This window comes from Anabrus simplex, chromosome 4, assembly GCF_040414725.1.
Source record: "Anabrus simplex isolate iqAnaSimp1 chromosome 4, ASM4041472v1, whole genome shotgun sequence".
In the NCBI taxonomy this organism is placed as follows: domain Eukaryota; kingdom Metazoa; phylum Arthropoda; class Insecta; order Orthoptera; family Tettigoniidae; genus Anabrus; species Anabrus simplex.
This window is the reverse complement of record NC_090268.1, coordinates 72,251,692-72,264,795: the sequence shown is the minus strand read 5'-3', so window position 1 is coordinate 72,264,795 and position 13,104 is coordinate 72,251,692. Positions and strand designations below refer to the sequence as shown.

The 13,104-nt window shown below is 39.8% G+C and overlaps 1 long non-coding RNA gene across 1 annotated transcript in view; it reads left to right on the top strand.

The window, feature by feature from the left end:
* Positions 1 to 2,027: 2,027 nt before the first annotated feature.
* The window catches only part of LOC136872410 (uncharacterized), a 40,898-nt gene continuing 29,821 nt past the window's right edge, over positions 2,028 to 13,104 (top strand). The window contains exons 1-2 of the long non-coding RNA XR_011018066.1: positions 2,028 to 2,107; positions 11,529 to 11,620. This is a non-coding gene — a long non-coding RNA (uncharacterized lncRNA). The remainder of the gene's footprint in view (positions 2,108 to 11,528; positions 11,621 to 13,104) is intronic.

The window sequence follows — 13,104 nt, the reverse complement described above, 5'->3', positions numbered from 1 at the left end:
AGAAGACAGTGTATTACGAGGACAGTCTAAAAGATTTTCTTTTCTGACCTTTTCTTTCCATACAAATGGACTTCATGATTTTCGTACCTTTTATTTATCTTCTGTATGATTACACATATTTCTGCAATGCAACATAATTTGTAATATCATACAATGCTTGTATGCTTAGGCTAAATAAAATAGTTTCTTCTTTGGGGAAAATGTGAATTGTTTGGAAATATACCCCAAAACTTGGGTAACTCTGGCCACTCTTTCAATAATTCATTACTGAATGAAAATTAGAATTATGTTCATATTAAAAGATGAACAAACATGGCAGAACTTGAATATTCCCTGTAATTTTCTGAAAATCATGTTTAAATTTTTAAAATACATGAAAAAGTGGCTGAAGTAACCCCATTTTACAGTACCCTTTATTTTAAATCCCATTTGTGTGATAACTCCAATGAAGATCTTTTCTTTCTTTCTACCGAGCTCGATAGCTCAGTCGCTTAATTGCGGCCAGTATCCAGTATTCGGGAGATAGTAGGTTCGAACCCCACTATCGGCAGCCCTGAAAATGGTTTTCCGTGGTTTCCCATTTTCCCACCAGGCAAATGCTGGGGCTGTACCTTAAGGCCACGGCCGCTTCCTTCCCACTCCTAGCCACTTTCCTGTCCCATCGTCGCCATAAGACCTATCTGTGTCGGTGCGACGTAAATAAACTAGCAAAAAAAAAAAATCTTTTTTCTTATATCAATACTTAATGTACTTAGTGATCCTCATAAGGAACTTTCACCCTTTCAACACAGTAATTAAAACTCAGGACTTTTCCTATTTGTGAAACTTACAACCTGACTTTTAACCCCATTTATCATACCATCACCTGCTGTCCATCTCACAACATTGAGGTCAATTTGCAGTTACTCACAATCTTGTAACTTATTACTCTATACAGAATAACATCTGCAAAAAGCCTCGTCTGATTCCACTTTACTCATATATAAGAAAACAAAGGTCCAATAATATTGCCTTGGGGAATTACCCTCTTAAATATTACAGGGACAGATAAAGCTTTGCTTACGCTCATTCTAAGAACTATATTCTATTCAAGAATGGTGCAAAAATCTGAGTAATGAAGGTGTTCAGAATGAGGTCATGCTAGGTTGTAAGAGCAAGAACCTCATTGATTGCTTAGCCTTCCTGGATCTGGAGATTTGTTTTTCTGATTTGCTCAACACAGCCAAAAACCAAATAAACCAACTTCAGATGCAGTGGCTAAGGCAGGCCTCCAGATTTCATTTCAGAAAACACTATAACAAATATCACAAAAGCTCCTGGAAATCAAGAGGTCAATCAAGGCAAAATAAAACGGGCAGAGAAATTAAAATACTGTACCTAGGCAAATGGATAAATGTAATATTTCTGAGAAAGAGCCATTCAAATCAAGAATTAGAGATGGAAATGGCCTACCACCTCGCCAAATATAACTGTAACAAATGGTCAGTATCCTTTAAATCCAAGCTTAGACAATGAATATTTATTCTAAATCCACACTTTTTTAATGCATCTTTAAAAACTAAATTATTAAACCTTTAGACTCAAATGTTACTCCTAAAATTTCTAGCTCTATAGTGATCAACATACTCCTTTTCTTGTATACTAGTTTTTACTGTATGCAGGGGGATTTTGGAGACAAATGACGAAAGCAATATTGTCCTAAACTTTCTACAGTCCACAGGTATTATATTTTGTTATTAGGAATCTTAATTTTCATAGATTATTATTATTATTATTATTATTATTATTATTATTATTATTATTATTATAGCTTAAATTGTTATTGGTAAACCTTTTTTTCTGAGGATTGTTTTTAATGTACCAAAGTAATCTCCATATCACATGCTTGTAACTATGTTCTGTAGCCAATGAAACCTGGGGTGTATGGAAATTCAGCCTATCAGTGTTGTATTTTAATTTAGTCTGGAACTTCCCCTACGGAACTATTTAAGGAAAGCACTTTAGAGCCGTCTTGTCTGATTTGTTTCAGTTATTGTGAGTGAGACTTGGAGGCCAGAGAGGGCTCGGGAGGCAGGGTGCGGCCGGCTTGAAGATCCAGCACTACAAGGTAATAGCAGAATTTACCTAAACATGTAATAGTGTCTGTGGGTAGTTCAAAGAGAAGGTATCGGCCATTTTCTTTATATCTAACACGTAATCTTGTCTTTTGTGGTTGAAATGTAGGACCTTCTCTGCAGTGTTTGGACTCTATTTCTATTCCCTGTTGGGAAAATATTTGATGTAAGGGAGCATGAGTGGTGACCCTCAGTTTTCTCTTTCAGTTCTGCATCATTGGGCCTTAAGCCCATTTAGATTGTCACCTTTTCCAGAATGTTCTTTAAGGAGTGCTGGTGTTTTGCCTCCTTGCCTTTTGTTAATGTCCTGTTGTGTGTAACCTTTTCTTTTTTTTTTCATTGTTAGGGCCTTGTAGTATGGGTAATTATGTCCCTGTTTATTCTTTATAGTCTTAGGGTAACTATATTTTGGTTCCCTTTTGGAACAGTACTTAAATTGTGGAACCTTATAATAGATCTCAACCTTGTATGAGCACTTCAAAGTGGGGTCACCTTGGGAGTTGCTGTGTGTAACTGTCAAAAGCCACTGATTGCCTGTTCAAGGCTAACCTCTTGTATCTTGGAGCTGAGACTCCTACAAATTGTACTTGTCAGGAGCAATTACTCTTTCATATGTAATTTGACTGGGAATCTCAACTTATTTTGTACCTGATTTAGGACTTGTAAGTCCAAGGAATTGTTGGGGCTGACAAGCTCATTAATATTTTCAGCTGTTCTTTGTTATACTCTTAAATTTCTCTTTCTCAATTTTAAGAAAGGCAAGAAATAAAATTTCCAAATTTGTTATAATATAAGTTGCTCTAAGTAATCCCCTGTCCAGCCATTCAACCCAGGTGCTTCCTATTCCCCTGTGAGCCACAAAATTTCTGTATTATTATTATTTATTATTATTATTATTATTATTATTATTATTTATTCATTGGGGATACGAATGACAGTGTTTTCTTGTTACATTTGGCTGTGAACTTTGCTTTCTTTCGAGCCCATAATTCCCTCATTCTTGGAGTGTGCCTGCTTGCATTCCTCTGTCCAAGGGACACAGTGTTCTTTTCAGTTTGTTTTGGTTCAGTCTGTTCATCCCATTTTTTAAAGAGATCTGTCAAACTTTTTGGGTCTGATTTGTAGCATTTGGAGGTTTTCTTGGAAGTTTCTAAACCAAGGAGGCATGGTTTTGAATAAAAATGATCTTTTTGATCAACCTGTTTCTCTACATCTATTTAAGGTGACTTTAACATTTTTGGTCTTCCATGAATTTATTTTAAATATTTAATCCTTAATTCTATTTCAAAGATTTTTCAAGAACTCGGTTGTCTCGACACTTGTAACTTCGTGTTAGTAATCTTCCTTCAGTTATCAAGGGACCATTGTCTGTTATTTCCTTGTTTTAAAATTTGGATTTAAGTCTGACCGAAGGGGGTAGGTCGTTTGGTGTCAATGGGATAGGAAAGGGCTAGGAGTGAAAAAGTGACGTGACATATGCCTGGTGTGAAAATTGGGAAGTATGGAAAACAATCTTCATGGCTGCAGACAGTGGGTTTCAAACCAATTATCTCCTGAATGAAAGCTGATGGCTGCATGATCTAAACCAAGCAGCCACTTACTTGGTTTCTTATTTCTCCTAATTTAGCAACAAATCAGTTTTGTCCTTTCTCAACTTTGTATAGCTCTGTATTCCTTACTGCAACTACAGATTTGAGTCTATGGATATCTTCCATTTTTAATTATTAATGATTATATCTGGCTTTATTTTGATGTTTTATTTTAACTGGCAAAGTCAGACATGTCATTGTCTTTCATTTAACCAGTAAATGCATAAATAACATAAAAATTTAGTTTAAAAAATTAGGTGAACATGTTTTTGAATGTATGCCACACTCCACAAAACGATACGTCACACCCAGGTATATTACCAACTAAACCTTTATTCTTTACCGTTGAAGTATACAAAAGAACATCAATGGATTCACATCCATTTTCAGAACACAAATGGAAATGTCCAAATACGAGCGAAAACAGTGATAAGTCCTCAAAGGTGGATTTTGTCGTTCTCTATATGCGATTTTCTATTTTACGCAATAAAAATATCACACGAGAACACTTTTACGTATTTCTAAAAAAAAAAAAAACTTTATTATCGCTACGAACTTATCCTGTCAGATCAAGAAAAACAATCACTCGTCACAAAAACAATCTACAAAGAAAAAATATACATGTTTCACATCAGAGACCTAATGGTGCTGTTCCCTGACGCCATATTGGAAGTCTGTGTGTCCGTACGTCCGCACGTTATACGTCCATGGACACGAAACATAAATATAATAACATAATACTTTCGGCTCATCATAAAACTTCAAAATACGAGTATTGAAGGTTTTATCATAATTAGGATACCTGTCCTACGACAATTATCCCCCCCTAAAACCTTCAATACTGATTCCGGACCTTTCTGTTTCTAGGTCTTAAATTATACCTAGAGATTCCAATCTCCATGTCTTCAGTTCTCTCATCCTCCAAGGTCGGTACCGACACATGTTGATCCTCTCTGGAGTTCGTGTCCTTCTGGGGTCCTTTAGAGAGTTCCCACTCGCCGGTCCCTCCGCCTTCTGTTAGGGTTTGAGGCAATACCTTTAATTCTGACGTATGCACCTTCGTCGGCGGCATAGTTTTCAGAAGATACACACCATTTCCCAACTTTTTCTCCACCTCAAAAGGTCAGAGCCATTTTGGGGCCACCCCAGCGTGGAACTTTTGAGGCTTGTTGCTGAGGGGATGGTTTCGACGAAGAACTAGTGTTCCCGGTCTGAGCTCCGTTTCTTCCGGTGTATCGTTGTTCTCGGCTTCTCTCCTGGAACGCTGTTCGGCTTGGCTATGTGCCTGTTGTATTCGCTGCTGGTTATGTACATACCATGTATCAAGACCCTCCGGTTCCTCCTCTCGTCTATGTATGAAGTCCCAGTCACCGGTTCTCTTAATTGGACGTCCAAGGAAAAGTTCTGCGGGCGAGAAACCTGTGACGCGATTAATCCGCTGTCTGATGGCCAAAAGGGACTCGTGTAGCTGTTGGTCCCACTTGGTATGTTCTTTGTCAACCAAGTGATTTCGGAACATCTTCAGCTCCTGATTTCTCCGTTCGGTTGGATTCGCTTGTGGGTGGTAGATTGGTGTCATCCAGTGTTCGATTCCCCATTCTAACAAAGTTTGCAACCACTGTCTCGAAGTGAATTGACTACCATTGTCTGTGAGTATACACCGAGGATATCCATAACGACTGAAGACTTCTGTCCTTAAGAGGTGTATGATTCGCCCCGATGTAGCTTCGGGGATGGCGAATGCTTCCACTCATCTGGTGAATAGGTCAGTCACCACGACTATTCCCGTTTTCCCCCGAGATGTCCTAGGGTAGGGTCCCATAAGGTCAATAGAGAGTACCTCCCAAGGTTGATGGGGTCGTCGTCCTCTCATGCTGGTACTCGCCTTCTGATTGTTCGCCTTAGTGCGAGTACAGATAACACATGCTTCGATGTAGCTCTTAATTTCTTGACGCATGTGCATCCAGAAGAAACGTCGCCAAATCGAAGAATATGTTTCCTCTTGACCAGGATGCCCTGCTTCTGGATCATCATGATATTTATTCAGAATCCTCGTGGTTTGCGACTTCGGGATGACGATGACCGGGGAACATCCAGGCAGATGTGAAATGTATTTGAGTATGCCGTCTTCGAGTCGGAAGTTCTTATAGCACATCTTAAACTGGACTGGGACAGATTGACGATTAGTGCTGCGTTTGTAATTCCAAATCGATCTCATTATTCCTTCGATGGATAGCAAGAAGCACATGATCGGTTTGAGGCCTCTTAGTTGGCAGAGGGATCTCTCTCTCTAATAAATTCGTCGCTGATACCTGCCCGTCCTCAGGATTTCTTGATAGGCTATCTGCCGCTTGATTGGTCACCCCAGGAACGTGACAAATCTCGAAGTCAAAGTCGGCAAGGATCAAGTCCCATCGCATGAGTTTGGACTTCGATCCAGATACTTGGTTCAACCACTGAAGTGAAGAGTTATCCGTAAATAGCCTGAACTTCCTTCCCTCTAGGTAACCTCTAAACTTCCCGACAGCCCACACCACTGCTAATGCTTCCTTCTCGGCTGTACAATAGTTTCTTTCGGAAGCAGAAAGTTTCCTACTGGCATACTCAATTATATCCTTGCTTCCTCCTTTCTCGTGAAACAGTACAGCCCCAAGACCGACGTCACTCGCATCCGTCTGTAAGCAGAATTCCCGGTTTGTATCCAGATAGGCTAGATTTGCAGCATCACAAATAGCTCTTTTTATCTCCTGGAAGGCTGTTTCTTCCCTCTGAGTCCATTTAAATAGTATGTTCTTGTTGAGGAGGTCGGTTAACGGAGCAGCTTTCGTCTCAAAGTGCGGTACAAAACTACTGTACCACCCACAGAGGCCTAAAAACTGACGTACCTGGCGTTTCGTTCGAGGTCTTTCTTGTTCTTGAATGGCCCTATTCTTCTCAATTTGTCTCTCTAATCCCCTGTCCATCACTACATGACCTAAGTACTCAACCGAGTTTGATGCGAATTGACACTTCTTGACTTGGCAAGTAAGTCCGTGGATCCTCAGTCTTTCTAATATTCTAGCTAGGTGTTCCAAATGGTCCGAAAATGTCTTGCTATATACGAGGATGTCATCCAAATAGACCTGACAGAATTCCCCTGTGTATCCTGATAAGACTTCGTCCATCAGACGCATAAAGGTGGCCGGAGCATTCTTAAGACCAAATGGCATGACTCGGAATTGATAGTCCTCTTGGGGTAGAAAAAGCAGTCATCGGTCGAGATTCTTCTTCGACTTCGACTTGCCAGTAGCCAGAGTTCAAATCGAGGGTACTGAAGACTTTTGCCCCACTAACTTGCTTTATCAGGTGGCGTAGATCCGGCATGGGGTAAGCATCTGATATAGTCTTGTTATTAACTTGACGTAAATCTACACACAGTCGGTAATCCCCACTTTTTTTCTTAGGTAATACTATCGGAGAAGCCCATCTTGATACTGAAGGCTCAATTAAACCTTGGTTCTCCATTTCCTTGACCTTCCTTATTACAAATTTTCGCTTATCTGGGTTCAGTGGGTAGGGCCTTTGTTTGACTGGTGTATTATCCTTGCATGTTATTTTATGTTTTACCGTTGTAGTAAACCCGATTTTATCAGTGATGACCTCCGGGAACTTATTCAGTAATTTCTCAAGATATTCCTTCTCCTCCACCTTCAACGGTCCTGTTTTCAGTTCCGCCCATACCTTGGGTTCTACTGTTTGTGACTCGAGAGCTTTATTTTCAACCCATGCCAGTCTACATCTTTTCCTATTACCAAGGAATATTTCATTAGCTGTGTAATCTATCACTACCCCATATTTAGTTAAGTCATGTCCTAAGATTGTCAGGTATCAAATCCTTGATAACCTTTACTGGTATATCTATGACTTCAGGGGAGCATTTGGCTCGAAGGAAAGTACAACCATCAATCTGATGTGTGTGACGAACTGCCCCTCTGACCGTTTCCACCTTATCAGGACACATAGGTTCTAAAAATTTAGCCACATTCATGCTCACAAACGAGTGTGAAGCTTGAGTGTCAAGGATAGCGATTACCGGCTTATCATCAATCGTCAAATTAATAGCCGGGTGGGGTGAACTAGGCTCATCACTACAAATTTGACCAATATATTTACCTTCCAGCCAAGTGTCATGTATCTGGGGCTGCTTCATTCCGGAACCCTCCTTCCCCCAGCTCGGACGGTCCCAAGCTAGTTTTCCGGACATTGTCCCTTAAAATGTCCGATCTGCCCGCAACGGTAACATTTCTTGGGTGTCTCCGCTGTTGAGATTTTCGTTCTCGAGGAATGGTAACTGGTTTCCTCGTCCAGTTTTGCTACGATGTGACGGAGCTCTTCAAAAGTTCTTGGTTGTGCCACTTTAACAAGTGATCGTACCTTATCATGTAGCAGCTCGATTATATAAGGAACGCTCGTGTCAATATTTTCTTTTTCATGGACTCGTTTAAACAGTTGGAGTTTTTGAATTATGAAAGCTCCTGCTCTCATCCCACTGGGTTGTGTTTCAGTAAGGAACTTCTTTTGGACCGACGCTTGGACAGACTCTGAGTCAAATCTCTGGATGAATTCCTTCTTAAATTCCTCCCAGTCGAGGCTGAGCCCTTTTATATTCTGCCACCAAGTCCCTGCTGATGCTTTTAGTTGTTGACTGACAAGCTGTAAGTATATCTCCGTAGGTATATTCGTCCTACCTAGTAGAGATTCTGATGTCTTTAAGAATACTTTAGGACACTCTTCCAATCTCCCATGAAATTCTGGTAGGCTATCTCTGATTACCCTGGGATCGACCGGTATCCCAAGGGAAAGGTCCTTACCTCTGTTAGGTTGACCATTGCCTACGGAAATGTTTTCTTCCAGGGTTGAAATTTTTCTCTTAACCTCAGATTCAAACTTCGTAAGTTTCTGGCCTACTTCGGTTTTAAACTGGTTGGATTCCCGCTCGATTTCGCCAATCTTTTCTTCGACTTTGTTTTCCAAGGTATGCATTTCATTTACTACTTTGTTTACATCTAATTCTACGTTGTTGATTTTAACATTAATTTTTGAAATATCTTCTTTCAGATCTCTTACCATAGAATCGATTCGGCCTTTTATCTCTTGAGCCTGAGTCTCGATTTTCCCTTGGAGTTTTTCAGATTGTGTCCCGATCAAAGTAGTTAGTTGTGTAAGCATCCGGTCGTTGGCTTCCTTCTCCGAAACGACTTCAAAATCGAAGCTACCTGGGTCTTCTTCATTTTCTATCAGATCCTGGCGTAGTCTCTCTTGTAGTTCCGACTTGCTCCCAGCCGTCGGTAACCCTCGGGATATCAGCGCCTTTTGTAAAATCACGACGGTCATTTGATCAATCTTCATCATTAAACTTCGAAAATCCTGTCACGGTCACCAATTTGTCGTTCTCTATATGCGATTTTCTATTTTACGCAATAAAAATATCACACGAGAACACTTTTACGTATTTCTAAAAAAAAAAAAACTTTATTATCGCTACGAACTTATCCTGTCAGATCAAGAAAAACAATCACTCGTCACAAAAACAATCTACAAAGAAAAAATATACATGTTTCACATCAGAGACCTAATGGTGCTGTTCCCTGACGCCATATTGGAAGTCTGTGTGTCTGTACGTCCGCACGTTATACGTCCATGGACACGAAACATAAATATAATAACATAATACTTTCGGCTCATCATAAAACTTCAAAATAAGAGTATTGAAGGTTTTATCATAATTAGGATACCTGTCCTACGACAATTTTTATCAGTCGGAGAGCTTCAGTATGGTGTATGTCCTCCACGAGCATTTATCACAGCTTGGTACCTATGTGGCATGCTCTGTATAAGTTGACAGAGGTTACGTTGCGGTATCAGGTCCCATTCTTCGAGAGCCTGTTTGAGGTCTTGGAGAGTGTGGTGGAACAGGACACCTACGAACACTTCTGACAAGCCTATCCCACACATGCTTGATAGGATTAAGGTCGGGACTCACTGCTGGCCATTCCATCTTTTGAATGTCCAGTTCTCACAAGACAGCTCTTGTGATGCGCGCTACATGAGGCCTGGCATTGTCATGCACAAGTACGAATTCAGGACCAACACTGTATTCAGCAACATACCTGCTGTAGCAGTATCTGCTCGATCTTCCCTGCAGCAGTAAGATTACCACGGGCGACTACAAAATCCGTAGAGCCATCAATACTGATGCCACCCCACACCATCACAGAACCTTGTCTGAATCTATTGCCTTCCTGGACAACATTGGCATGCACTGCTTACCACGGCGTCTCCATACACGTTGACGTCCATCACGCTGTGTCAGGGGAAATCTGGACTCTTCTGTGAACAACACAGGGTCTCCGTTCACAAAGTTACCAGTTGATGTGGGTACAGACAAACAGAAGGCGAGCTGCGCGATGTTGCTGCATTACACGGGGCACTCGAAAAGGACATCTGGGTTGTAGGGACACTTCTCTCAACCTGTTCCTTACTGTCTGGTCAGACACCATGACTCCAGTGACCCTCCTGAGGTCTTGTTGCAGTTCTCTGGCAGTTGCTGAACGATGCCACAATGCATAGATGGTCAGATATTGGTCACCTTATGGGGTTGTCATGCGCCCACGACCTTGTCCAACCCTCCTTGTGAACTGGCCTGTCGAATTGTAGCAATTCCACAAGCATTGAATAACTGACGGAGAGAGACTGAGATCCACAGCAACATGGCGAAAAGTCCAGCCTTCCTGGATCAGAGTGACGGCCCTTGCGACTTGAACCTCGTTAAGATGTCTCATGGGATGTAATGATTAACATATAATGTGCTCAAATGACTACAGTAGTCTGTGTACCTCACGACACACGGACACACTGCTATTCCCTTTGTTTTGAGGGGTCACCTGACAGTTTAATACATGGCTACGCCTGTAGATGGAGTATACCTTCGATTTGACATACCCTGAGTAGCTAAGGTCTCATAGTATGCTGTACAACCATTGGAACCCCCATCTACCAAATTAACATTCACATACCAGATTTTACAAAACTTGATCCTCTAAATTTTTGAACTGTGTATTAAAATATTTTTTTTTAAATAAACTGAAACTATGCTATCTTACTGTACATAAAATCTATTGTACTATAACATGTTGTGACTTAATTATCATTGCAGAGCCAAAACTACTAGACATAAGGACATAAAATTTTGGTAATACATGGATATTAATCTACGATCTCAGTAAGGAAGGATCCTTGGATATTCAGCTGCTAAGGGGTTAAAAGAGGGAGGTGTGCGAATTGTTTGAATGAGTATATATGTCTCTCAAAAACTTAAGTTTACAGTTGTAAAAATTGGTATTTGGGATCTTCTAAAATAAAAAAATAAAAAAATAAAAAATCCATTCAAGAAGGGGTGAAAAAGTGAAACTGGGTGAATCTTTAAAATGATTATATCCACAGTATATCTCAAACTTGACATTTTAGACGTAAAAATTGGTATTTTGAATCTCCTTTAAAAAGTATTTTTCGTTTTATGAAAATTCACTTAATGGGGGTGAAATAAAGTGAAACAGATTGAATTATTTTTATTAGGATACATCTTAAAAATTGAAGACGTTAGACATTGAATCCAACAGTAAAATAAGTAAATCTCTTCAAACTTTTCTGGGTTATAAAGTGTTATGTCCTAGTCACACATAATCTAATATCTGTTGGTATAATAAACATTTTAATTAATTTTCTTCTGTAGCAGATCTCCTTGAAATCTGACCTGAATAATGAACCTATGCTTTTTTTATTTCAGAAAATTGACTGGGATACAATTCGTACCTACAACTATGCTGCTCAGACTTCTGCATTGGTGGAAATGCTTATTGATAAGAATAAAAATGAGAGGCAAGTTTTTTTATTTGTCTAGTTATAAAATGAAAAACTTCCTTAAAAGTAAAAATATATGGTGTATTCTGAGTTAAAACACCATCTTACTAAAGTGAATGAAACTTTTGCACCCCTCTTTGATATTTAGTTTTAATTTTTTTTCTATCTTGAACATCTGAATTTTCTGAATCATTCTTTCAATCTAGATACTGTATACCAAAAGAGTTGGCTAGAGTTTTGATCAAGTAGCTTTCAGCTTACTTTTTGTAGATGTTGATCGAACCTCACTGTTGGCAGCTGTAAAGAGACTTTTTTAGATTCTAATTTTCACACCAGGCTAATGCTGGGGCTGTAGCTTACGGTCATGGTTGCTTCCCTCCCAGCCCTAGCCCTTTCCTATCTCACTGTTGCCAAAAGACTTAGTTAGTGTGATAAGTTCTTAAAAATGCTAATGTCTAGATTTTTCCTTCCAGTTTATCTGAAATACTTGAAAAGTTTGGCTTGTTTTTTCTGAATTAAGTTACTATAGCTCTATAACCTACCTGTAAAACAAAAATGCATGCTATTGAACAAGGAATGACAAGTTTTGTTCTACAGGAACATCTTCAGATTATATAAAATCACTTGAAATCATGCACAATATTACTTCCATTGTGTCAACTTGTCAATGATTGAGAGTTGGTGATATGAGGGCAAATCAAAAAATAAGTTAAAATTCCAAGTTACGGCCATTTATGAAACTACCTATGCATGGGCAACACGACTATGGCAATATACAATGTAGGTTCACTTTTCCACATAGTACCCAAGATACTACAAACACTTATCAGAACGGTCAACCAACTTTTCGATTCCAGATGCGTAGAAATCTCCGGTGCTATGACAGCTGCTTTCACCTCATGATTTCGGAATCGCCATCCAGAGATCCTTTTTCACCTTACCTAACACTTAACAGCATGGCACTAAGTCGGTACTGTATGGAGGATGTTGGCACACCTCTCACTTGAATCTCTGCAGCAGTCAGCCAGGTGGCAGATTCCCTATTCGTATTGTTTAGTTTTCATAAATGATTTCAAAGTAGGAAGTTTAACAAACATTTCCCTTGGTAAATTATTCCAATCCCTAATTTCTCGTCCTCATTCTCATTTCCTTTTTTTTCAGCTGACACAGGGTGGGGGGCAAATATGGTTCCTCTCTACTTCTCCCTCTCTCTCTCCACTATTCTTCAGCCAAGTGTTGTAGTCCAGGTTCCATTATCCTATACTGTTCTTCACACTGTCCATTGTATTCCTGGTCTCCTTCGTCCTCTTCCCTGTCCTTTCCTATCAACTACCTCCCCAGTGCTTGTCTTGGCAGTCTTTCTTTTCTTGATATGTCCAAACCACCTCAGTCTGTTCTGTTCCAGTTTATCTAGTTTTTGCACATTTAGCTGTTATTGAATGTCTTCATTTCTCACTCTATCCCTCCTGTACCATACTCCTAAGGAATTTCATTTTAGCTGT